Below are 21,561 nucleotides of genomic sequence, written 5' to 3' on the forward strand. Positions count from 1 at the left end.
TTTACTCGTAAGCGTGAAAGCGTGCTGCCAACTATGCCAGTTTTACGACTGCAGAGTCGGTGCTGTTGTCGGGCCGTGACGATTGGTGGGCGTTTCTGTATGTTACAAGCACACATGCCCCAGCCCCCGCCCCCGCCCCCCAAAGGCGGGGCTTTCCGCCTAAGCCTAACCCTCCGCAAACCCCATTGGATAGCGCATGTGACAGTACGGGGCAGGGTAGCTGACGGGTGCGATCTGGGATTTGGAACGCGGCAGGCGCAAAGAGAGGCCTACCGTGACGGTGGTGGCTGGGACGACTGGGGTTCTCGGCTGCCCTCAAGGCGAAGGCCGTACTGACTCTGGTTTCTCTTCATAACGCACAAGTCTTTCGCCTTTTACTAAAGACTTCCGTGGAGAGGAACGCCAACGAGTTTAAGCTATTTTTGGTAGGTTTGGCCGTAAGGCTGAGCCCTTTGAGTGTGTGAAAAGTCAAACGGCTGTCTCCGCTAAGAACCAGGGGTGCAAAGTGGGGAGACTGGGTGGGGTGCTAAGCAGCAGCCATTGTTAGGCTGGCTTGAAAACAGGGCACCGTGACAAGAGAGGATCGTGCCAAGAGCTTGGACGGAACACGAAACGCTTTGGACTCATCGCTTCTCGGCCTTTTGGCTAAGATCAAGTGTAGTATCTGTTCTTATCAGTTTAATATCTGATACGTCCCCTACCCGGGGACCATATATTAAATTGATTTTTGGATCAGGGAGCCGGAACGGGGGCTTGCTCCTTCCACTCCACGCATCGACCCGGTATTGCATTACCTCCAGGTACGGTGCACATTCTCTGGAAACGTGCAATGTAACTATAGAGTTTTGTGGGGGGTTTTTTTCCAGGGGAGTCCCTTGCTTTTCTCACATTCCTTTATCGATAGGGTACAAGTTGCTCAAAGCCCTGATGCGGTTACTGAGTCGTACGCTTAGTGGTGCACTCTTGATTTTTCCCTTCCCCGGAGGTTGATCAGGGTGTACCGTCTCTCTTTTGCAGCTGGAAAAGAAGGTAAAGTAAGCAGTTCTCTCTATATAAGGGGATAACGTGTCCAACAGACCTTTAGAGACGGGAGCATACACGGCTTATGCATTACTGTTTTTTGAAAAAAAACAGGCACATTCCAGTTTGTCTGGGCCGAGCTCCGACGGTGAGAAAAGTCAATAAAACCAGCAAAGTTTGTGCACCGCGCAACTTTGTCAAACTGCAGTATAGTGCTTGCAACGCCTCGGGACAAGCCTCAGATGAGGGTCAGCTAATGCTGATGTCGCCGAACTCTGGCATTGTGCAGTGTGGCCACCATCAGCCAGGGTGCTGTGTCTGGAACCGACCCCACCGTCTCTGACAACTCCAACTCATACTTACCTGGCAGGGGAGATACCATGATCAAGAAGGTGGTTCACCCAGGGCGAGGCTCAGCCATTGCACTCCGGTTGCGCTGACCCCTGCGAATTCCCCAAATGTGGGAGTCTCGACTGCATAATTTCTGGTAGTGGGGGACTGCGTTCGCGCTCTCCCTGACCGCTACGTCAAAGGAAAACAAGGTGTCCCGGGTAGCTTCTTTTACTCGTAAGCGTGAAAGCGTGCTGCCAACTATGCCAGTTTTACGACTGCAGAGTCGGTGCTGTTGTCGGGCCGTGACGATTGGTGGGCGTTTCTGTATGTTACAAGCACACATGCCCCGCCCCCGCCCCCCAAAGGCGGGGCTTTCCGCCTAAGCCTAACCCTCCGCAAACCCCATTGGATAGCGCATGTGACAGTACGGGGCAGGGTAGCTGACGGGTGCGATCTGGGATTTGGAACGCGGCAGGCGCAAAGAGAGGCCTACCGTGACGGTGGTGGCTGGGACGACTGGGGTTCTCGGCTGCCCTCAAGGCGAAGGCCGTACTGACTCTGGTTTCTCTTCATAACGCACAAGTCTTTCGCCTTTTACTAAAGACTTCCGTGGAGAGGAACGCCAACGAGTTTAAGCTATTTTTGGTAGGTTTGGCCGTAAGGCTGAGCCCTTTGAGTGTGTGAAAAGTCAAACGGCTGTCTCCGCTAAGAACCAGGGGTGCAAAGTGGGGAGACTGGGTGGGGGTGCTAAGCAGCAGCCATTGTTAGGCTGGCTTGAAAACAGGGCACCGTGACAGAGAGGATCGTGCCAAGAGCTTGGACGGAACACGAAACGCTTTGGACTCATCGCTTCTCGGCCTTTTGGCTAAGATCAAGTGTTAGTATCTGTTCTTATCAGTTTAATATCTGATACGTCCCCTACCGGGGACCATATATTAAATTGATTTTTGGATCAGGGAGCCGGAACGGGGGCTTGCTCCTTCCCTCCACGCATCGACCCGGTATTGCATTACCTCCAGGTACGGTGCACATTTCTCTGGAAACGTGCAATGTAACTATAGAGTTTTGTGGGGGGGTGTTTTTTCCAGGGGAGTCCCTTGCTTTTCTCACATTCCTTTATCGATAGGGTACAAGTTGCTCAAAGCCCTGATGCGGTTACTGAGTCGTACGCTTAGTGGTGCACTCTTGATTTTTCCCTTCCCCGGAGGTTGATCAGGGTGTACCGTCTCTCTTTTGCAGCTGGAAAAGAAGGTAAAGTAAGCAGTTCTCTCTATATAAGGGATAACGTGTCCAACAGACCTTTAGAGACGGGAGCATACACGGCTTATGCATTACTGTTTTTTGAAAAAAAACAGGCACATTCCAGTTTGTCTGGGCCGAGCTCCGACCGTGAGAAAAGTCAATAAAACCAGCAAAGTTTGTGCACCGCGCAACTTTGTCAAACTGCAGTATAGTGCTTGCAACGCCTCGGGACAAGCCTCAGATGAGGGTCAGCTAATGCTGATGTCGCCGAACTCTGGCATTGTGCAGTGTGGCCACCATCAGCCAGGGTGCTGTGTCTGGAACCGACCCCACCGTCTCTGACAACTCCAACTCATACTTACCTGGCAGGGGAGATACCATGATCAAGAAGGTGGTTCACCCAGGGCGAGGCTCAGCCATTGCACTCCGGTTGCGCTGACCCCTGCGAATTCCCCAAATGTGGGAGTCTCGACTGCATAATTTCTGGTAGTGGGGGACTGCGTTCGCGCTCTCCCCTGACCGCTACGTCAAAGGAAAACAAGGTGTCCCGGGTAGCTTCTTTTACTCGTAAGCGTGAAAGCGTGCTGCCAACTGTGCCAGTTTTACGACTGCAGAGTCGGTGCTGTTGTCGGGCCGTGACGATTGGTGGGCGTTTCTGTATGTTACAAGCACACATGCCCCGCCCCGCCCCCCAAAGGCGGGCTTTCCGCCTAAGCCTAACCCTCCGCAAACCCCATTGGATAGCGCATGTGACAGTACGGGGCAGGGTAGCTGACGGGTGCGATCTGGGATTTGAACGCGGCAGGCGCAAAGAGAGGCCTACCGTGACGGTGGTGGCTGGGACGACTGGGGTTCTCGGCTGCCCTCAAGGCGAAGGCCGTACTGACTCTGGTTTCTCTTCATAACGCACAAGTCTTTCGCCTTTTACTAAAGACTTCCGTGGAGAGGAACGCCAACGAGTTTAAGCTATTTTTGGTAGGTTTGGCCGTAAGGCTGAGCCCTTTGAGTGTGTGAAAAGTCAAACGGCTGTCTCCGCTAAGAACCAGGGGTGCAAAGTGGGGAGACTGGGTGGGGGTGCTAAGCAGCAGCCATTGTTAGGCTGGCTTGAAAACAGGGCACCGTGACAAGAGAGGATCGTGCCAAGAGCTTGGACGGAACACGAAACGCTTTGGACTCATCGCTTCTCGGCCTTTTGGCTAAGATCAAGTGTAGTATCTGTTCTTATCAGTTTAATATCTGATACGTCCCCTACCCGGGGACCATATATTAAATTGATTTTTGGATCAGGGAGCCGGAACGGGGGCTTGCTCCTTCCACTCCACGCATCGACCCGGTATTGCATTACCTCCAGGTACGGTGCACATTCTCTGGAAACGTGCAATGTAACTATAGAGTTTTGTGGGGGGTGTTTTTTCCAGGGGAGTCCCTTGCTTTTCTCACATTCCTTTATCGATAGGGTACAAGTTGCTCAAAGCCCTGATGCGGTTACTGAGTCGTACGCTTAGTGGTGCACTCTTGATTTTTCCCTTCCCCGGAGGTTGATCAGGGTGTACCGTCTCTCTTTTGCAGCTGGAAAAGAAGGTAAAGTAAGCAGTTCTCTCTATATAAGGGGATAACGTGTCCAACAGACCTTTAGAGACGGGAGCATACACGGCTTATGCATTACTGTTTTTTGAAAAAAAACAGGCACATTCCAGTTTGTCTGGGCCGAGCTCCGACCGGTGAGAAAAGTCAATAAAACCAGCAAAGTTTGTGCACCGCGCAACTTTGTCAAACTGCAGTATAGTGCTTGCAACGCCTCGGGGACAAGCCTCAGATGAGGGTCAGCTAATGCTGATGTCGCCGAACTCTGGCATTGTGCAGTGTGGCCACCATCAGCCAGGGTGCTGTGTCTGGAACCGACCCCACCGTCTCTGACAACTCCAACTCATACTTACCTGGCAGGGGAGATACCATGATCAAGAAGGTGGTTCACCCAGGGCGAGGCTCAGCCATTGCACTCCGGTTGCGCTGACCCCTGCGAATTCCCCAAATGTGGGAGTCTCGACTGCATAATTTCTGGTAGTGGGGGACTGCGTTCGCGCTCTCCCCTGACCGCTACGTCAAAGGAAAACAAGGTGTCCCGGGTAGCTTCTTTTACTCGTAAGCGTGAAAGCGTGCTGCCAACTATGCCAGTTTTACGACTGCAGAGTCGGTGCTGTTGTCGGGCCGTGACGATTGGTGGGCGTTTCTGTATGTTACAAGCACACATGCCCCAGCCCCCGCCCCCGCCCCCAAAGGCGGGGCTTTCCGCCTAAGCCTAACCCTCCGCAAACCCCATTGGATAGCGCATGTGACAGTACGGGGCAGGGTAGCTGACGGGTGCGATCTGGGATTTGGAACGCGGCAGGCGCAAAGAGAGGCCTACCGTGACGGTGGTGGCTGGGACGACTGGGGTTCTCGGCTGCCCTCAAGGCGAAGGCCGTACTGACTCTGGTTTCTCTTCATAACGCACAAGTCTTTCGCCTTTTACTAAAGACTTCCGTGGAGAGGAACGCCAACGAGTTTAAGCTATTTTTGGTAGGTTTGGCCGTAAGGCTGAGCCCTTTGAGTGTGTGAAAAGTCAAACGGCTGTCTCCGCTAAGAACCAGGGGTGCAAAGTGGGGAGACTGGGTGGGGGTGCTAAGCAGCAGCCATTGTTAGGCTGGCTTGAAAACAGGGCACCGTGACAAGAGAGGATCGTGCCAAGAGCTTGGACGGAACACGAAACGCTTTGGACTCATCGCTTCTCGGCCTTTTGGCTAAGATCAAGTGTAGTATCTGTTCTTATCAGTTTAATATCTGATACGTCCCCTACCCGGGGACCATATATTAAATTGATTTTTGGATCAGGGAGCCGGAACGGGGGCTTGCTCCTTCCACTCCACGCATCGACCCGGTATTGCATTACCTCCAGGTACGGTGCACATTCTCTGGAAACGTGCAATGTAACTATAGAGTTTTGTGGGGGGTGTTTTTTCCAGGGGAGTCCCTTGCTTTTCTCACATTCCTTTATCGATAGGGTACAAGTTGCTCAAAGCCCTGATGCGGTTACTGAGTCGTACGCTTAGTGGTGCACTCTTGATTTTTCCCTTCCCCGGAGGTTGATCAGGGTGTACCGTCTCTCTTTTGCAGCTGGAAAAGAAGGTAAAGTAAGCAGTTCTCTCTATATAAGGGGATAACGTGTCCAACAGACCTTTAGAGACGGGAGCATACACGGCTTATGCATTACTGTTTTTTGAAAAAAAACAGGCACATTCCAGTTTGTCTGGGCCGAGCTCCGACCGGTGAGAAAAGTCAATAAAACCAGCAAAGTTTGTGCACCGCGCAACTTTGTCAAACTGCAGTATAGTGCTTGCAACGCCTCGGGGACAAGCCTCAGATGAGGGTCAGCTAATGCTGATGTCGCCGAACTCTGGCATTGTGCAGTGTGGCCACCATCAGCCAGGGTGCTGTGTCTGGAACCGACCCCACCGTCTCTGACAACTCCAACTCATACTTACCTGGCAGGGGAGATACCATGATCAAGAAGGTGGTTCACCCAGGGCGAGGCTCAGCCATTGCACTCCGGTTGCGCTGACCCCTGCGAATTCCCCAAATGTGGGAGTCTCGACTGCATAATTTCTGGTAGTGGGGGACTGCGTTCGCGCTCTCCCCTGACCGCTACGTCAAAGGAAAACAAGGTGTCCCGGGTAGCTTCTTTTACTCGTAAGCGTGAAAGCGTGCTGCCAACTATGCCAGTTTTACGACTGCAGAGTCGGTGCTGTTGTCGGGCCGTGACGATTGGTGGGCGTTTCTGTATGTTACAAGCACACATGCCCCCAGCCCCCGCCCCCCAAAGGCGGGGCTTTCCGCCTAAGCCTAACCCTCCGCAAACCCCATTGGATAGCGCATGTGACAGTACGGGGCAGGGTAGCTGACGGGTGCGATCTGGGATTTGGAACGCGGCAGGCGCAAAGAGAGGCCTACCGTGACGGTGGTGGCTGGGACGACTGGGGTTCTCGGCTGCCCTCAAGGCGAAGGCCGTACTGACTCTGGTTTCTCTTCATAACGCACAAGTCTTTCGCCTTTTACTAAAGACTTCCGTGGAGAGGAACGCCAACGAGTTTAAGCTATTTTTGGTAGGTTTGGCCGTAAGGCTGAGCCCTTTGAGTGTGTGAAAAGTCAAACGGCTGTCTCCGCTAAGAACCAGGGGTGCAAAGTGGGGAGACTGGGTGGGGGTGCTAAGCAGCAGCCATTGTTAGGCTGGCTTGAAAACAGGGCACCGTGACAAGAGAGGATCGTGCCAAGAGCTTGGACGGAACACGAAACGCTTTGGACTCATCGCTTCTCGGCCTTTTGGCTAAGATCAAGTGTAGTATCTGTTCTTATCAGTTTAATATCTGATACGTCCCCTACCCGGGGACCATATATTAAATTGATTTTTGGATCAGGGAGCCGGAACGGGGGCTTGCTCCTTCCACTCCACGCATCGACCCGGTATTGCATTACCTCCAGGTACGGTGCACATTCTCTGGAAACGTGCAATGTAACTATAGAGTTTTGTGGGGGGTGTTTTTTCCAGGGGAGTCCCTTGCTTTTCTCACATTCCTTTATCGATAGGGTACAAGTTGCTCAAAGCCCTGATGCGGTTACTGAGTCGTACGCTTAGTGGTGCACTCTTGATTTTTCCCTTCCCCGGAGGTTGATCAGGGTGTACCGTCTCTCTTTTGCAGCTGGAAAAGAAGGTAAAGTAAGCAGTTCTCTCTATATAAGGGGATAACGTGTCCAACAGACCTTTAGAGACGGGAGCATACACGGCTTATGCATTACTGTTTTTTGAAAAAAAACAGGCACATTCCAGTTTGTCTGGGCCGAGCTCCGACCGGTGAGAAAAGTCAATAAAACCAGCAAAGTTTGTGCACCGCGCAACTTTGTCAAACTGCAGTATAGTGCTTGCAACGCCTCGGGGACAAGCCTCAGATGAGGGTCAGCTAATGCTGATGTCGCCGAACTCTGGCATTGTGCAGTGTGGCCACCATCAGCCAGGGTGCTGTGTCTGGAACCGACCCCACCGTCTCTGACAACTCCAACTCATACTTACCTGGCAGGGGAGATACCATGATCAAGAAGGTGGTTCACCCAGGGCGAGGCTCAGCCATTGCACTCCGGTTGCGCTGACCCCTGCGAATTCCCCAAATGTGGGAGTCTCGACTGCATAATTTCTGGTAGTGGGGGACTGCGTTCGCGCTCTCCCCTGACCGCTACGTCAAAGGAAAACAAGGTGTCCCGGGTAGCTTCTTTTACTCGTAAGCGTGAAAGCGTGCTGCCAACTATGCCAGTTTTACGACTGCAGAGTCGGTGCTGTTGTCGGGCCGTGACGATTGGTGGGCGTTTCTGTATGTTACAAGCACACATGCCCCAGCCCCCGCCCCCGCCCCCCAAAGGCGGGGCTTTCCGCCTAAGCCTAACCCTCCGCAAACCCCATTGGATAGCGCATGTGACAGTACGGGGCAGGGTAGCTGACGGGTGCGATCTGGGATTTGGAACGCGGCAGGCGCAAAGAGAGGCCTACCGTGACGGTGGTGGCTGGGACGACTGGGGTTCTCGGCTGCCCTCAAGGCGAAGGCCGTACTGACTCTGGTTTCTCTTCATAACGCACAAGTCTTTCGCCTTTTACTAAAGACTTCCGTGGAGAGGAACGCCAACGAGTTTAAGCTATTTTTGGTAGGTTTGGCCGTAAGGCTGAGCCCTTTGAGTGTGTGAAAAGTCAAACGGCTGTCTCCGCTAAGAACCAGGGGTGCAAAGTGGGGAGACTGGGTGGGGGTGCTAAGCAGCAGCCATTGTTAGGCTGGCTTGAAAACAGGGCACCGTGACAAGAGAGGATCGTGCCAAGAGCTTGGACGGAACACGAAACGCTTTGGACTCATCGCTTCTCGGCCTTTTGGCTAAGATCAAGTGTAGTATCTGTTCTTATCAGTTTAATATCTGATACGTCCCCTACCCGGGGACCATATATTAAATTGATTTTTGGATCAGGGAGCCGGAACGGGGGCTTGCTCCTTCCACTCCACGCATCGACCCGGTATTGCATTACCTCCAGGTACGGTGCACATTCTCTGGAAACGTGCAATGTAACTATAGAGTTTTGTGGGGGGTGTTTTTTCCAGGGGAGTCCCTTGCTTTTCTCACATTCCTTTATCGATAGGGTACAAGTTGCTCAAAGCCCTGATGCGGTTACTGAGTCGTACGCTTAGTGGTGCACTCTTGATTTTTCCCTTCCCCGGAGGTTGATCAGGGTGTACCGTCTCTCTTTTGCAGCTGGAAAAGAAGGTAAAGTAAGCAGTTCTCTCTATATAAGGGGATAACGTGTCCAACAGACCTTTAGAGACGGGAGCATACACGGCTTATGCATTACTGTTTTTTGAAAAAAAACAGGCACATTCCAGTTTGTCTGGGCCGAGCTCCGACCGGTGAGAAAAGTCAATAAAACCAGCAAAGTTTGTGCACCGCGCAACTTTGTCAAACTGCAGTATAGTGCTTGCAACGCCTCGGGACAAGCCTCAGATGAGGGTCAGCTAATGCTGATGTCGCCGAACTCTGGCATTGTGCAGTGTGGCCACCATCAGCCAGGGTGCTGTGTCTGGAACCGACCCCACCGTCTCTGACAACTCCAACTCATACTTACCTGGCAGGGGAGATACCATGATCAAGAAGGTGGTTCACCCAGGGCGAGGCTCAGCCATTGCACTCCGGTTGCGCTGACCCCTGCGAATTCCCCAAATGTGGGAGTCTCGACTGCATAATTTCTGGTAGTGGGGGACTGCGTTCGCGCTCTCCCCTGACCGCTACGTCAAAGGAAAACAAGGTGTCCCGGGTAGCTTCTTTTACTCGTAAGCGTGAAAGCGTGCTGCCAACTATGCCAGTTTTACGACTGCAGAGTCGGTGCTGTTGTCGGGCCGTGACGATTGGTGGGCGTTTCTGTATGTTACAAGCACACATGCCCCAGCCCCGCCCCCGCCCCCCAAAGGCGGGGCTTTCCGCCTAAGCCTAACCCTCCGCAAACCCCATTGGATAGCGCATGTGACAGTACGGGGCAGGGTAGCTGACGGGTGCGATCTGGGATTTGGAACGCGGCAGGCGCAAAGAGAGGCCTACCGTGACGGTGGTGGCTGGGACGACTGGGGTTCTCGGCTGCCCTCAAGGCGAAGGCCGTACTGACTCTGGTTTCTCTTCATAACGCACAAGTCTTTCGCCTTTTACTAAAGACTTCCGTGGAGAGGAACGCCAACGAGTTTAAGCTATTTTTGGTAGGTTTGGCCGTAAGGCTGAGCCCTTTGAGTGTGTGAAAAGTCAAACGGCTGTCTCCGCTAAGAACCAGGGGTGCAAAGTGGGGAGACTGGGTGGGGGTGCTAAGCAGCAGCCATTGTTAGGCTGGCTTGAAAACAGGGCACCGTGACAAGAGAGGATCGTGCCAAGAGCTTGGACGGAACACGAAACGCTTTGGACTCATCGCTTCTCGGCCTTTTGGCTAAGATCAAGTGTAGTATCTGTTCTTATCAGTTTAATATCTGATACGTCCCCTACCCGGGGACCATATATTAAATTGATTTTTGGATCAGGGAGCCGGAACGGGGGCTTGCTCCTTCCACTCCACGCATCGACCCGGTATTGCATTACCTCCAGGTACGGTGCACATTCTCTGGAAACGTGCAATGTAACTATAGAGTTTTGTGGGGGTGTTTTTTCCAGGGGAGTCCCTTGCTTTTCTCACATTCCTTTATCGATAGGGTACAAGTTGCTCAAAGCCCTGATGCGGTTACTGAGTCGTACGCTTAGTGGTGCACTCTTGATTTTTCCCTTCCCCGGAGGTTGATCAGGGTGTACCGTCTCTCTTTTGCAGCTGGAAAAGAAGGTAAAGTAAGCAGTTCTCTCTATATAAGGGGATAACGTGTCCAACAGACCTTTAGAGACGGGAGCATACACGGCTTATGCATTACTGTTTTTTGAAAAAAAACAGGCACATTCCAGTTTGTCTGGGCCGAGCTCCGACCGGTGAGAAAAGTCAATAAAACCAGCAAAGTTTGTGCACCGCGCAACTTTGTCAAACTGCAGTATAGTGCTTGCAACGCCTCGGGGACAAGCCTCAGATGAGGGTCAGCTAATGCTGATGTCGCCGAACTCTGGCATTGTGCAGTGTGGCCACCATCAGCCAGGGTGCTGTGTCTGGAACCGACCCCACCGTCTCTGACAACTCCAACTCATACTTACCTGGCAGGGGAGATACCATGATCAAGAAGGTGGTTCACCCAGGGCGAGGCTCAGCCATTGCACTCCGGTTGCGCTGACCCCTGCGAATTCCCCAAATGTGGGAGTCTCGACTGCATAATTTCTGGTAGTGGGGGACTGCGTTCGCGCTCTCCCCTGACCGCTACGTCAAAGGAAAACAAGGTGTCCCGGGTAGCTTCTTTTACTCGTAAGCGTGAAAGCGTGCTGCCAACTATGCCAGTTTTACGACTGCAGAGTCGGTGCTGTTGTCGGGCCGTGACGATTGGTGGGCGTTTCTGTATGTTACAAGCACACATGCCCCAGCCCCCGCCCCCGCCCCCCAAAGGCGGGGCTTTCCGCCTAAAGCCTAACCCTCCGCAAACCCCATTGGATAGCGCATGTGACAGTACGGGGCAGGGTAGCTGACGGGTGCGATCTGGGATTTGGAACGCGGCAGGCGCAAAGAGAGGCCTACCGTGACGGTGGTGGCTGGGACGACTGGGGTTCTCGGCTGCCCTCAAGGCGAAGGCCGTACTGACTCTGGTTTCTCTTCATAACGCACAAGTCTTTCGCCTTTTACTAAAGACTTCCGTGGAGAGGAACGCCAACGAGTTTAAGCTATTTTTGGTAGGTTTGGCCGTAAGGCTGAGCCCTTTGAGTGTGTGAAAAGTCAAACGGCTGTCTCCGCTAAGAAACCAGGGGTGCAAAGTGGGGAGACTGGGTGGGGGTGCTAAGCAGCAGCCATTGTTAGGCTGGCTTGAAAACAGGGCACCGTGACAAGAGAGGATCGTGCCAAGAGCTTGGACGGAACACGAAACGCTTTGGACTCATCGCTTCTCGGCCTTTTGGCTAAGATCAAGTGTAGTATCTGTTCTTATCAGTTTAATATCTGATACGTCCCCTACCCGGGGACCATATATTAAATTGATTTTTTGGATCAGGGAGCCGGAACGGGGGCTTGCTCCTTCCACTCCACGCATCGACCCGGTATTGCATTACCTCCAGGTACGGTGCACATTCTCTGGAAACGTGCAATGTAACTATAGAGTTTTGTGGGGGGTGTTTTTTCCAGGGGAGTCCCTTGCTTTTCTCACATTCCTTTATCGATAGGGTACAAGTTGCTCAAAGCCCTGATGCGGTTACTGAGTCGTACGCTTAGTGGTGCACTCTTGATTTTTCCCTTCCCCGGAGGTTGATCAGGGTGTACCGTCTCTCTTTTGCAGCTGGAAAAGAAGGTAAAGTAAGCAGTTCTCTCTATATAAGGGGATAACGTGTCCAACAGACCTTTAGAGACGGGAGCATACACGGCTTATGCATTACTGTTTTTTGAAAAAAAACAGGCACATTCCAGTTTGTCTGGGCCGAGCTCCGACCGGTGAGAAAAGTCAATAAAACCAGCAAAGTTTGTGCACCGCGCAACTTTGTCAACTGCAGTATAGTGCTTGCAACGCCTCGGGACAAGCCTCAGATGAGGGTCAGCTAATGCTGATGTCGCCGAACTCTGGCATTGTGCAGTGTGGCCACCATCAGCCAGGGTGCTGTGTCTGGAACCGACCCCACCGTCTCTGACAACTCCAACTCATACTTACCTGGCAGGGAGATACCATGATCAAGAAGGTGGTTCACCCAGGGCGAGGCTCAGCCATTGCACTCCGGTTGCGCTGACCCCTGCGAATTCCCCAAATGTGGGAGTCTCGACTGCATAATTTCTGGTAGTGGGGGACTGCGTTCGCGCTCTCCCCTGACCGCTACGTCAAAGGAAAACAAGGTGTCCCGGGTAGCTTCTTTTACTCGTAAGCGTGAAAGCGTGCTGCCAACTATGCCAGTTTTACGACTGCAGAGTCGGTGCTGTTGTCGGGCCGTGACGATTGGTGGGCGTTTCTGTATGTTACAAGCACACATGCCCCGCCCGCCCCCGCCCCCAAAGGCGGGGCTTTCCGCCTAGCTAACCCTCCGCAAACCCCATTGGATAGCGCATGTGACAGTACGGGGCAGGGTAGCTGACGGGTGCGATCTGGGATTTGGAACGCGGCAGGCGCAAAGAGAGGCCTACCGTGACGGTGGTGGCTGGGACGACTGGGGTTCTCGGCTTGCCCTCAAGGCGAAGGCCGTACTGACTCTGGTTTCTCTTCATAACGCACAAGTCTTTCGCCTTTTACTAAAGACTTCCGTGGAGAGGAACGCCAACGAGTTTAAGCTATTTTTGGTAGGTTTGGGCCGTAAGGCTGAGCCCTTTGAGTGTGTGAAAAGTCAAACGGCTGTCTCCGCTAAGAACCAGGGGTGCAAAGTGGGGAGACTGGGTGGGGGTGCTAAGCAGCAGCCATTGTTAGGCTGGCTTGAAAACAGGGCACCGTGACAAGAGAGGATCGTGCCAAGAGCTTGGACGGAACACGAAACGCTTTGGACTCATCGCTTCTCGGCCTTTTGGCTAAGATCAAGTGTAGTATCTGTTCTTATCAGTTTAATATCTGATACGTCCCCTACCCGGGGACCATATATTAAATTGATTTTTGGATCAGGGAGCCGGAACGGGGGCTTGCTCCTTCCACTCCACGCATCGACCCGGTATTGCATTACCTCCAGGTACGGTGCACATTCTCTGGAAACGTGCAATGTAACTATAGAGTTTTGTGGGGGTGTTTTTTCCAGGGGAGTCCCTTGCTTTTCTCACATTCCTTTATCGATAGGGTACAAGTTGCTCAAAGCCCTGATGCGGTTACTGAGTCGTACGCTTAGTGGTGCACTCTTGATTTTTCCCTTCCCCGGAGGTTGATCAGGGTGTACCGTCTCTCTTTTGCAGCTGGAAAAGAAGGTAAAGTAAGCAGTTCTCTCTATATAAGGGGATAACGTGTCCAACAGACCTTTAGAGACGGGAGCATACACGGCTTATGCATTACTGTTTTTTGAAAAAAAACAGGCACATTCCAGTTTGTCTGGGCCGAGCTCCGACCGGTGAGAAAAGTCAATAAAACCAGCAAAGTTTGTGCACCGCGCAACTTTGTCAAACTGCAGTATAGTGCTTGCAACGCCTCGGGACAAGCCTCAGATGAGGGTCAGCTAATGCTGATGTCGCCGAACTCTGGCATTGTGCAGTGTGGCCACCATCAGCCAGGGTGCTGTGTCTGGAACCGACCCCACCGTCTCTGACAACTCCAACTCATACTTACCTGGCAGGGGAGATACCATGATCAAGAAGGTCGCCGAACTCTGGCATTGTGCAGTGTGGCCACCATCAGCCAGGGTGCTGTGTCTGGAACCGACCCCACCGTCTCTGACAACTCCAACTCATACTTACCTGGCAGGGGAGATACCATGATCAAGAAGGTGGTTCACCCAGGGCGAGGCTCAGCCATTGCACTCCGGTTGCGCTGACCCCTGCGAATTCCCCAAATGTGGGAGTCTCGACTGCATAATTTCTGGTAGTGGGGGACTGCGTTCGCGCTCTCCCTGACCGCTACGTCAAAGGAAAACAAGGTGTCCCGGGTAGCTTCTTTTACTCGTAAGCGTGAAAGCGTGCTGCCAACTATGCCAGTTTTACGACTGCAGAGTCGGTGCTGTTGTCGGGCCGTGACGATTGGTGGGCGTTTCTGTATGTTACAAGCACACATGCCCCAGCCCCCGCCCGCCCCCCAAAGGCGGGGCTTTCCGCCTAAGCCTAACCCTCCGCAAACCCCATTGGATAGCGCATGTGACAGTACGGGGCAGGGTAGCTGACGGGTGCGATCTGGGATTTGGAACGCGGCAGGCGCAAAGAGAGGCCTACCGTGACGGTGGTGGCTGGGACGACTGGGGTTCTCGGCTGCCCTCAAGGCGAAGGCCGTACTGACTCTGGTTTCTCTTCATAACGCACAAGTCTTTCGCCTTTTACTAAAGACTTCCGTGGAGAGGAACGCCAACGAGTTTAAGCTATTTTTGGTAGGTTTGGCCGTAAGGCTGAGCCCTTTGAGTGTGTGAAAAGTCAAACGGCTGTCTCCGCTAAGAACCAGGGGTGCAAAGTGGGGAGACTGGGTGGGGTGCTAAGCAGCAGCCATTGTTAGGCTGGCTTGAAAACAGGGCACCGTGACAAGAGAGGATCGTGCCAAGAGCTTGGACGGAACACGAAACGCTTTGGACTCATCGCTTCTCGGCCTTTTGGCTAAGATCAAGTGTAGTATCTGTTCTTATCAGTTTAATATCTGATACGTCCCCTACCGGGGACCATATATTAAATTGATTTTTGGATCAGGGAGCCGGAACGGGGGCTTGCTCCTTCCACTCCACGCATCGACCCGGTATTGCATTACCTCCAGGTACGGTGCACATTCTCTGGAAACGTGCAATGTAACTATAGAGTTTTTGTGGGTGTTTTTTCCAGGGGAGTCCCTTGCTTTTCTCACATTCCTTTATCGATAGGGTACAAGTTGCTCAAAGCCCTGATGCGGTTACTGAGTCGTACGCTTAGTGGTGCACTCTTGATTTTTCCCTTCCCCGGAGGTTGATCAGGGTACCGTCTCTCTTTTGCAGCTGGAAAAGAAGGTAAAGTAAGCAGTTCTCTCTATATAAGGGATAACGTGTCCAACAGACCTTTAGAGACGGGAGCATACACGGCTTATGCATTACTGTTTTTTGAAAAAAAACAGGCACATTCCAGTTTGTCTGGGCCGAGCTCCGACCGGTGAGAAAAGTCAATAAAACCAGCAAAGTTTGTGCACCGCGCAACTTTGTCAAACTGCAGTATAGTGCTTGCAACGCCTCGGGACAAGCCTCAGATGAGGGTCAGCTAATGCTGATGTCGCCGAACTCTGGCATTGTGCAGTGTGGCCACCATCAGCCAGGGTGCTGTGTCTGGAACCGACCCCACCGTCTCTGACAACTCCAACTCATACTTACCTGGCAGGGGAGATACCATGATCAAGAAGGTGGTTCACCCAGGGCGAGGCTCAGCCATTGCACTCCGGTTGCGCTGACCCCTGCGAATTCCCCAAATGTGGGAGTCTCGACTGCATAATTTCTGGTAGTGGGGGACTGCGTTCGCGCTCTCCCCTGACCGCTACGTCAAAGGAAAACAAGGTGTCCCGGGTAGCTTCTTTTACTCGTAAGCGTGAAAGCGTGCTGCCAACTATGCCAGTTTTACGACTGCAGAGTCGGTGCTGTTGTCGGGCCGTGACGATTGGTGGGCGTTTCTGTATGTTACAAGCACACATGCCCCCCCCCGCCCCCAAAGGCGGGGCTTTCCGCCTAAGCCTAACCCTCCGCAAACCCCATTGGATAGCGCATGTGACAGTACGGGGCAGGGTAGCTGACGGGATCTGGGATTTGGAACGCGGCAGGCGCAAAGAGAGGCCTACCGTGACGGTGGTGGCTGGGACGACTGGGGTTCTCGGCTGCCCTCAAGGCGAAGGCCGTACTGACTCTGGTTTCTCTTCATAACGCACAAGTCTTTCGCCTTTTACTAAAGACTTCCGTGGAGAGGAACGCCAACGAGTTTAAGCTATTTTTGGTAGGTTTGGCCGTAAGGCTGAGCCCTTTGAGTGTGTGAAAAGTCAAACGGCTGTCTCCGCTAAGAACCAGGGGTGCAAAGTGGGGAGACTGGGTGGGGGTGCTAAGCAGCAGCCATTGTTAGGCTGGCTTGAAAACAGGGCACCGTGACAAGAGAGGATCGTGCCAAGAGCTTGGACGGAACACGAAACGCTTTGGACTCATCGCTTCTCGGCCTTTTGGCTAAGATCAAGTGTAGTATCTGTTCTTATCAGTTTAATATCTGATACGTCCCCTACCCGGGGACCATATATTAAATTGATTTTTGGATCAGGGAGCCGGAACGGGGGCTTGCTCCTTCCACTCCACGCATCGACCCGGTATTGCATTACCTCCAGGTACGGTGCACATTCTCTGGAAACGTGCAATGTAACTATAGAGTTTTGTGGGGGTGTTTTTTCCAGGGAGTCCCTTGCTTTTCTCACATTCCTTTATCGATAGGGTACAAGTTGCTCAAAGCCCTGATGCGGTTACTGAGTCGTACTTAGTGGTGCACTCTTGATTTTTCCCTTCCCCGGAGGTTGATCAGGGTGTACCGTCTCTCTTTTGCAGCTGGAAAAGAAGGTAAAGTAAGCAGTTCTCTCTATATAAGGGGATAACGTGTCCAACAGACCTTTAGAGACGGGAGCATACACGGCTTATGCATTACTGTTTTTTGAAAAAAACAGGCACATTCCAGTTTGTCTGGGCCGAGCTCCGACCGGTGAGAAAAGTCAATAAACCAGCAAAGTTTGTGCACCGCGCAACTTTGTCAAACTGCAGTATAGTGCTTGCAACGCCTCGGGACAAGCCTCAGATGAGGGTCAGCTAATGCTGATGTCGCCGAACTCTGGCATTGTGCAGTGTGGCCACCATCAGCCAGGGTGCTGTGTCTGGAACCGACCCCACCGTCTCTGACAACTCCAACTCATACTTACCTGGCAGGGGAGATACCATGATCAAGAAGGTGGTTCACCCAGGGCGAGGCTCAGCCATTGCACTCCGGTTGCGCTGACCCCTGCGAATTCCCCAAATGTGGGAGTCTCGACTGCATAATTTCTGGTAGTGGGGGACTGCGTTCGCGCTCTCCCCTGACCGCTACGTCAAAGGAAAACAAGGTGTCCCGGGTAGCTTCTTTTACTCGTAAGCGTGAAAGCGTGCTGCCAACTATGCCAGTTTTACGACTGCAGAGTCGGTGCTGTTGTCGGGCCGTGACGATTGGTGGGTTTCTGTATGTTACAAGCACACATGCCCAGCCCCGCCCCCCCCCCAAAGGCGGGGCTTTCCGCCTAAGCCTAACCCTCCGCAAACCCCATTGGATAGCGCATGTGACAGTACGGGGCAGGGTAGCTGACGGGTGCGATCTGGGATTTGGAACGCGGCAGGCGCAAAGAGAGGCCTACCGTGACGGTGGTGGCTGGGACGACTGGGTTCTCGCTGCCCTCAAGGCGAAGGCCGTACTGACTCTGGTTTCTCTATAACGCACAAGTCTTTCGCCTTTTACTAAAGACTTCCGTGGAGAGGAACCAACGAGTTTAAGCTATTTTTGGTAGGTTTGGCCGTAAGGCTGAGCCCTTTGAGTGTGTGAAAAGTCAAACGGCTGTCTCCGCTAAGAACCAGGGGTGCAAAGTGGGGAGACTGGGTGGGGGTGCTAAGCAGCAGCCATTGTTAGGCTGGCTTGAAAACAGGGCACCGTGAGAAGGATCGTGCCAAGAGCTTGGACGGAACACGAAACGCTTTGGACTCATCGCTTCTCGGCCTTTTGGCTAAGATCAAGTGTAGTATGTTCTTATCAGTTTAATATCTGATACGTCCCCTACCCGGGACCATATATTAAATTGATTTTTGGATCAGGGAGCCGGAACGGGGGCTTGCTCCTTCCACTCCACGCATCGACCCGGTATTGCATTACCTCCAGGTACGGTGCACATTCTCTGGAAACGTGCAATGTAACTATAGAGTTTTGTGGGGGTGTTTTTTCCAGGGGAGTCCCTTGCTTTTCTCACATTCCTTTATCGATAGGGTACAAGTTGCTCAAAGCCCTGATGCGGTTACTGAGTCGTACGCTTAGTGGTGCACTCTTGATTTTTCCCTTCCCGGAGGTTGATCAGGGTGTACCGTCTCTCTTTTGCAGCTGGAAAAGAAGGTAAGTAAGCAGTTCTCTCTATATAAGGGGATAACGTGTCCAACAGACCTTTAGAGACGGGAGCATACACGGCTTATGCATTACTGTTTTTTGAAAAAAAGGCACATTCCAGTTTGTCTGGGCCGAGCTCCGACCGGTGAGAAAAGTCAATAAAACCAGCAAAGTTTGTGCACCGCGCAACTTTGTCAAACTGCAGTATAGTGCTTGCAACGCCTCGGCAAGCCTCAGATGAGGGTCAGCTAATGCTGATGTCGCCGAACTCTGGCATTGTGCAGTGTGGCCACCATCAGCCAGGGTGCTGTGTCTGGAACCGACCCCACCGTCTCTGACAACTCCAACTCATACTTACCTGGCAGGGGAGATACCATGATCAAGAAGGTGGTTCACCCAGGGCGAGGCTCAGCCATTGCACTCCGGTTGCGCTGACCCCTGCGAATTCCCCAATGTGGGAGTCTCGACTGCATAATTTCTGGTAGTGGGGACTGCGTTCGCGCTCTCCCCTGACCGCTACGTCAAAGGAAAACAAGGTGTCCCGGGTAGCTTCTTTTACTCGTAAGCGTGAAAGCGTGCTGCCAACTATGCCAGTTTTACGACTGCAGAGTCGGTGCTGTTGTCGGGCCGTGACGATTGGTGGGCGTTTCTGTATGTTACAAGCACACATGCCCCAGCCCCCGCCCCCGCCCCCCAAGGCGGGGCTTTCCGCCTAAGCCTAACCCTCCGCAAACCCCATTGGATAGCATGTGACAGTACGGGGCAGGGTAGCTGACGGGTGCGATCTGGGATTTGGAACGCGGCAGGCGCAAAGAGAGGCCTACCGTGACGGTGGTGGCTGGGACGACTGGGGTTCTCGGCTGCCCTCAAGGCGAAGGCCGTACTGACTCTGGTTTCTCTTCATAACGCACAAGTCTTTCGCCTTTTACTAAAGACTTCCGGGAGAGGAACGCCAACGAGTTTAAGCTATTTTTGGTAGGTTTGGCCGTAAGGCTGAGCCCTTTGAGTGTGTGAAAAGTCAAACGGCTGTCTCCGCTAAGAACCAGGGGCAAAGTGGGAGACTGGGTGGGGTGCTAAGCAGCAGCCATTGTTAGGCTGGCTTGAAAACAGGGCACCGTGACAAGAGAGGATCGTGCCAAGAGCTTGGACGGAACACGAAACGCTTTGGACTCATCGCTTCTCGGCCTTTTGGCTAAGATCAAGTGTAGTATCTGTTCTTATCAGTTTAATATCTGATACGTCCCCTACCCGGGGACCATATATTAAATTGATTTTTGGATCAGGGAGCCGGAACGGGGGCTTGCTCCTTCCACTCCACGCATCGACCCGGTATTGCATTACCTCCAGGTACGGTGCACATTCTCTGGAAACGTGCAATGTAACTATAGAGTTTTGTGGGGGTGTTTTTTCCAGGGGAGTCCCTTGCTTTTCTCACATTCCTTTATCGATAGGGTACAAGTTGCTCAAAGCCCTGATGCGGTTACTGAGTCGTACGCTTAGTGGTGCACTCTTGATTTTTCCCTTCCCCGGAGGTTGATCAGGGTGTACCGTCTCTCTTTTGCAGCTGGAAAAGAAGGTAAAGTAAGCAGTTCTCTATATAAGGGATAACGTGTCCAACAGACCTTTAGAGACGGGAGCATACACGGCTTATGCATTACTGTTTTTTGAAAAAAACAGGCACATTCCAGTTTGTCTGGGCCGAGCTCCGACCGGTGAGAAAAGTCAATAAAACCAGCAAAGTTTGTGCACCGCGCAACTTTGTCAAACTGCAGTATAGTGCTTGCAACGCCTCGGGGACAAGCCTCAGATGAGGGTCAGCTAATGCTGATGTCGCCGAACTCTGGCATTGTGCAGTGTGGCCACCATCAGCCAGGGTGCTGTGTCTGGAACCGACCCCACCGTCTCTGACAACTCCAACTCATACTTACCTGGCAGGGGAGATACCATGATCAAGAAGGTGGTTCACCCAGGGCGAGGCTCAGCCATTGCACTCCGGTTGCGCTGACCCCTGCGAATTCCCCAAATGTGGGAGTCTCGACTGCATAATTTCTGGTAGTGGGGACTGCGTTCGCGCTCTCCCCTGACCGCTACGTCAAAGGAAAACAAGGTGTCCCGGTAGCTTCTTTTACTCGTAAGCGTGAAAGCGTGCTGCCAACTATGCCAGTTTTACGACTGCAGAGTCGGTGCTGTTGTCGGGCCGTGACGATTGGTGGCGTTTCTGTATGTTACAAGCACACATGCCCCAGCCCCCGCCCGCCCCCAAAGGCGGGCTTTCCGCCTAAGCCTAACCCTCCGCAAACCCCATTGGATAGCGCATGTGACAGTACGGGGCAGGGTAGCTGACGGGTGCGATCTGGGATTTGGAACGCGGCAGCGCAAGAGAGGCCTACCGTGACGGTGGTGGCTGGGACGACTGGGGTTCTCGGCTGCCCTCAAGGCGAAGGCCGTACTGACTCTGGTTTCTCTTCATAACGCACAAGTCTTTCGCCTTTTACTAAAGACTTCCGTGGAGAGGAACGCCAACGAGTTTAAGCTATTTTTGGTAGGTTTGGCCGTAAGGCTGAGCCCTTTGAGTGTGTGAAAAGTCAAACGGCTGTCTCCGCTAAGAACCAGGGGTGCAAAGTGGGGAGACTGGGTGGGGTGCTAAGCAGCAGCCATTGTTAGGCTGGCTTGAAAACAGGGCACCGTGACAAGAGAGGATCGTGCCAAGAGCTTGGACGGAACACGAAACGCTTTGGACTCATCGCTTCTCGGCCTTTTGGCTAAGATCAAGTGTAGTATCTGTTCTTATCAGTTTAATATCTGATACGTCCCCTACCGGGACCATATATTAAATTGATTTTTGGATCAGGGAGCCGGAACGGGGGCTTGCTCCTTCCACTCCACGCATCGACCCGGTATTGCATTACCTCCAGGTACGGTGCACATTCTCTGGAAACGTGCAATGTAACTATAGAGTTTGGGGGGTGTTTTTTCCAGGGGAGTCCCTTGCTTTTCTCACATTCCTTTATCGATAGGGTACAAGTTGCTCAAAGCCCTGATGCGGTTACTGAGTCGTACGCTTAGTG

General features: G+C 52.7%; 40 non-coding genes and 1 pseudogene across 40 annotated transcripts; all 41 read left to right on the forward strand.

The window, feature by feature from the left end:
* Positions 1-333: 333 nt before the first annotated feature.
* Positions 334-445, forward strand: LOC127140791 (U5 spliceosomal RNA). The gene has a single exon (XR_007811274.1). It is a non-coding gene; the product is annotated as a U5 spliceosomal RNA (small nuclear RNA).
* Positions 446-625: 180 nt separating this feature from the next.
* On the forward strand, positions 626-816 carry LOC127140775 (U2 spliceosomal RNA). Its single transcript, XR_007811258.1, has one exon. It is a non-coding gene; the product is annotated as a U2 spliceosomal RNA (small nuclear RNA).
* Positions 817-1,375: 559 nt separating this feature from the next.
* On the forward strand, positions 1,376-1,539 carry LOC127140770 (U1 spliceosomal RNA). Its single transcript, XR_007811253.1, has one exon. It is a non-coding gene; the product is annotated as a U1 spliceosomal RNA (small nuclear RNA).
* A 367-nt stretch (positions 1,540-1,906) lies between these two features.
* LOC127140792 (U5 spliceosomal RNA) lies at positions 1,907-2,018 on the forward strand. The gene has a single exon (XR_007811275.1). It is a non-coding gene; the product is annotated as a U5 spliceosomal RNA (small nuclear RNA).
* Positions 2,019-2,198: 180 nt separating this feature from the next.
* LOC127140789 (U2 spliceosomal RNA) lies at positions 2,199-2,388 on the forward strand. The gene has a single exon (XR_007811272.1). It is a non-coding gene; the product is annotated as a U2 spliceosomal RNA (small nuclear RNA).
* Positions 2,389-2,949: 561 nt separating this feature from the next.
* LOC127140766 (U1 spliceosomal RNA) lies at positions 2,950-3,113 on the forward strand. Its single transcript, XR_007811249.1, has one exon. It is a non-coding gene; the product is annotated as a U1 spliceosomal RNA (small nuclear RNA).
* A 365-nt stretch (positions 3,114-3,478) lies between these two features.
* Positions 3,479-3,590, forward strand: LOC127140793 (U5 spliceosomal RNA). Its single transcript, XR_007811276.1, has one exon. It is a non-coding gene; the product is annotated as a U5 spliceosomal RNA (small nuclear RNA).
* Positions 3,591-3,771: 181 nt separating this feature from the next.
* Positions 3,772-3,962, forward strand: LOC127140776 (U2 spliceosomal RNA). Its single transcript, XR_007811259.1, has one exon. It is a non-coding gene; the product is annotated as a U2 spliceosomal RNA (small nuclear RNA).
* A 562-nt stretch (positions 3,963-4,524) lies between these two features.
* On the forward strand, positions 4,525-4,688 carry LOC127140777 (U1 spliceosomal RNA). Its single transcript, XR_007811260.1, has one exon. It is a non-coding gene; the product is annotated as a U1 spliceosomal RNA (small nuclear RNA).
* Positions 4,689-5,062: 374 nt separating this feature from the next.
* On the forward strand, positions 5,063-5,174 carry LOC127140794 (U5 spliceosomal RNA). The gene has a single exon (XR_007811277.1). It is a non-coding gene; the product is annotated as a U5 spliceosomal RNA (small nuclear RNA).
* Positions 5,175-5,355: 181 nt separating this feature from the next.
* On the forward strand, positions 5,356-5,546 carry LOC127140778 (U2 spliceosomal RNA). The gene has a single exon (XR_007811261.1). It is a non-coding gene; the product is annotated as a U2 spliceosomal RNA (small nuclear RNA).
* A 562-nt stretch (positions 5,547-6,108) lies between these two features.
* LOC127140788 (U1 spliceosomal RNA) lies at positions 6,109-6,272 on the forward strand. The gene has a single exon (XR_007811271.1). It is a non-coding gene; the product is annotated as a U1 spliceosomal RNA (small nuclear RNA).
* Positions 6,273-6,642: 370 nt separating this feature from the next.
* Positions 6,643-6,754, forward strand: LOC127140795 (U5 spliceosomal RNA). The gene has a single exon (XR_007811278.1). It is a non-coding gene; the product is annotated as a U5 spliceosomal RNA (small nuclear RNA).
* A 181-nt stretch (positions 6,755-6,935) lies between these two features.
* On the forward strand, positions 6,936-7,126 carry LOC127140779 (U2 spliceosomal RNA). The gene has a single exon (XR_007811262.1). It is a non-coding gene; the product is annotated as a U2 spliceosomal RNA (small nuclear RNA).
* A 562-nt stretch (positions 7,127-7,688) lies between these two features.
* LOC127140799 (U1 spliceosomal RNA) lies at positions 7,689-7,852 on the forward strand. Its single transcript, XR_007811282.1, has one exon. It is a non-coding gene; the product is annotated as a U1 spliceosomal RNA (small nuclear RNA).
* A 375-nt stretch (positions 7,853-8,227) lies between these two features.
* Positions 8,228-8,339, forward strand: LOC127140796 (U5 spliceosomal RNA). Its single transcript, XR_007811279.1, has one exon. It is a non-coding gene; the product is annotated as a U5 spliceosomal RNA (small nuclear RNA).
* A 181-nt stretch (positions 8,340-8,520) lies between these two features.
* Positions 8,521-8,711, forward strand: LOC127140780 (U2 spliceosomal RNA). Its single transcript, XR_007811263.1, has one exon. It is a non-coding gene; the product is annotated as a U2 spliceosomal RNA (small nuclear RNA).
* A 561-nt stretch (positions 8,712-9,272) lies between these two features.
* On the forward strand, positions 9,273-9,436 carry LOC127140806 (U1 spliceosomal RNA). Its single transcript, XR_007811288.1, has one exon. It is a non-coding gene; the product is annotated as a U1 spliceosomal RNA (small nuclear RNA).
* Positions 9,437-9,810: 374 nt separating this feature from the next.
* LOC127140797 (U5 spliceosomal RNA) lies at positions 9,811-9,922 on the forward strand. The gene has a single exon (XR_007811280.1). It is a non-coding gene; the product is annotated as a U5 spliceosomal RNA (small nuclear RNA).
* A 181-nt stretch (positions 9,923-10,103) lies between these two features.
* Positions 10,104-10,294, forward strand: LOC127140781 (U2 spliceosomal RNA). Its single transcript, XR_007811264.1, has one exon. It is a non-coding gene; the product is annotated as a U2 spliceosomal RNA (small nuclear RNA).
* A 561-nt stretch (positions 10,295-10,855) lies between these two features.
* LOC127140767 (U1 spliceosomal RNA) lies at positions 10,856-11,019 on the forward strand. Its single transcript, XR_007811250.1, has one exon. It is a non-coding gene; the product is annotated as a U1 spliceosomal RNA (small nuclear RNA).
* Positions 11,020-11,395: 376 nt separating this feature from the next.
* Positions 11,396-11,507, forward strand: LOC127140798 (U5 spliceosomal RNA). The gene has a single exon (XR_007811281.1). It is a non-coding gene; the product is annotated as a U5 spliceosomal RNA (small nuclear RNA).
* A 182-nt stretch (positions 11,508-11,689) lies between these two features.
* LOC127140786 (U2 spliceosomal RNA) lies at positions 11,690-11,881 on the forward strand. The gene has a single exon (XR_007811269.1). It is a non-coding gene; the product is annotated as a U2 spliceosomal RNA (small nuclear RNA).
* A 560-nt stretch (positions 11,882-12,441) lies between these two features.
* LOC127140774 (U1 spliceosomal RNA) lies at positions 12,442-12,604 on the forward strand. Its single transcript, XR_007811257.1, has one exon. It is a non-coding gene; the product is annotated as a U1 spliceosomal RNA (small nuclear RNA).
* Positions 12,605-12,974: 370 nt separating this feature from the next.
* LOC127140803 (U5 spliceosomal RNA) lies at positions 12,975-13,088 on the forward strand. Its single transcript, XR_007811286.1, has one exon. It is a non-coding gene; the product is annotated as a U5 spliceosomal RNA (small nuclear RNA).
* A 180-nt stretch (positions 13,089-13,268) lies between these two features.
* Positions 13,269-13,459, forward strand: LOC127140782 (U2 spliceosomal RNA). Its single transcript, XR_007811265.1, has one exon. It is a non-coding gene; the product is annotated as a U2 spliceosomal RNA (small nuclear RNA).
* A 688-nt stretch (positions 13,460-14,147) lies between these two features.
* Positions 14,148-14,311, forward strand: LOC127140771 (U1 spliceosomal RNA). The gene has a single exon (XR_007811254.1). It is a non-coding gene; the product is annotated as a U1 spliceosomal RNA (small nuclear RNA).
* Positions 14,312-14,683: 372 nt separating this feature from the next.
* On the forward strand, positions 14,684-14,795 carry LOC127140800 (U5 spliceosomal RNA). Its single transcript, XR_007811283.1, has one exon. It is a non-coding gene; the product is annotated as a U5 spliceosomal RNA (small nuclear RNA).
* Positions 14,796-14,975: 180 nt separating this feature from the next.
* On the forward strand, positions 14,976-15,165 carry LOC127140785 (U2 spliceosomal RNA). Its single transcript, XR_007811268.1, has one exon. It is a non-coding gene; the product is annotated as a U2 spliceosomal RNA (small nuclear RNA).
* Positions 15,166-15,721: 556 nt separating this feature from the next.
* Positions 15,722-15,885, forward strand: LOC127140768 (U1 spliceosomal RNA). The gene has a single exon (XR_007811251.1). It is a non-coding gene; the product is annotated as a U1 spliceosomal RNA (small nuclear RNA).
* A 362-nt stretch (positions 15,886-16,247) lies between these two features.
* LOC127140801 (U5 spliceosomal RNA) lies at positions 16,248-16,359 on the forward strand. The gene has a single exon (XR_007811284.1). It is a non-coding gene; the product is annotated as a U5 spliceosomal RNA (small nuclear RNA).
* Positions 16,360-16,540: 181 nt separating this feature from the next.
* Positions 16,541-16,731, forward strand: LOC127140783 (U2 spliceosomal RNA). The gene has a single exon (XR_007811266.1). It is a non-coding gene; the product is annotated as a U2 spliceosomal RNA (small nuclear RNA).
* A 555-nt stretch (positions 16,732-17,286) lies between these two features.
* Positions 17,287-17,450, forward strand: LOC127140769 (U1 spliceosomal RNA). The gene has a single exon (XR_007811252.1). It is a non-coding gene; the product is annotated as a U1 spliceosomal RNA (small nuclear RNA).
* A 367-nt stretch (positions 17,451-17,817) lies between these two features.
* LOC127140805 (uncharacterized) lies at positions 17,818-17,925 on the forward strand (annotated as a pseudogene).
* A 177-nt stretch (positions 17,926-18,102) lies between these two features.
* On the forward strand, positions 18,103-18,290 carry LOC127140790 (U2 spliceosomal RNA). The gene has a single exon (XR_007811273.1). It is a non-coding gene; the product is annotated as a U2 spliceosomal RNA (small nuclear RNA).
* Positions 18,291-18,843: 553 nt separating this feature from the next.
* LOC127140773 (U1 spliceosomal RNA) lies at positions 18,844-19,004 on the forward strand. Its single transcript, XR_007811256.1, has one exon. It is a non-coding gene; the product is annotated as a U1 spliceosomal RNA (small nuclear RNA).
* A 373-nt stretch (positions 19,005-19,377) lies between these two features.
* Positions 19,378-19,488, forward strand: LOC127140804 (U5 spliceosomal RNA). Its single transcript, XR_007811287.1, has one exon. It is a non-coding gene; the product is annotated as a U5 spliceosomal RNA (small nuclear RNA).
* Positions 19,489-19,665: 177 nt separating this feature from the next.
* On the forward strand, positions 19,666-19,856 carry LOC127140784 (U2 spliceosomal RNA). The gene has a single exon (XR_007811267.1). It is a non-coding gene; the product is annotated as a U2 spliceosomal RNA (small nuclear RNA).
* A 557-nt stretch (positions 19,857-20,413) lies between these two features.
* On the forward strand, positions 20,414-20,575 carry LOC127140772 (U1 spliceosomal RNA). The gene has a single exon (XR_007811255.1). It is a non-coding gene; the product is annotated as a U1 spliceosomal RNA (small nuclear RNA).
* Positions 20,576-20,943: 368 nt separating this feature from the next.
* On the forward strand, positions 20,944-21,055 carry LOC127140802 (U5 spliceosomal RNA). The gene has a single exon (XR_007811285.1). It is a non-coding gene; the product is annotated as a U5 spliceosomal RNA (small nuclear RNA).
* A 180-nt stretch (positions 21,056-21,235) lies between these two features.
* Positions 21,236-21,424, forward strand: LOC127140787 (U2 spliceosomal RNA). Its single transcript, XR_007811270.1, has one exon. It is a non-coding gene; the product is annotated as a U2 spliceosomal RNA (small nuclear RNA).
* Positions 21,425-21,561: the final 137 nt, after the last annotated feature.

The sequence above is a fragment of the Lates calcarifer genome, unplaced genomic scaffold (assembly GCF_001640805.2).
Source record: "Lates calcarifer isolate ASB-BC8 unplaced genomic scaffold, TLL_Latcal_v3 _unitig_4953_quiver_2322, whole genome shotgun sequence".
In the NCBI taxonomy this organism is placed as follows: domain Eukaryota; kingdom Metazoa; phylum Chordata; class Actinopteri; family Centropomidae; genus Lates; species Lates calcarifer.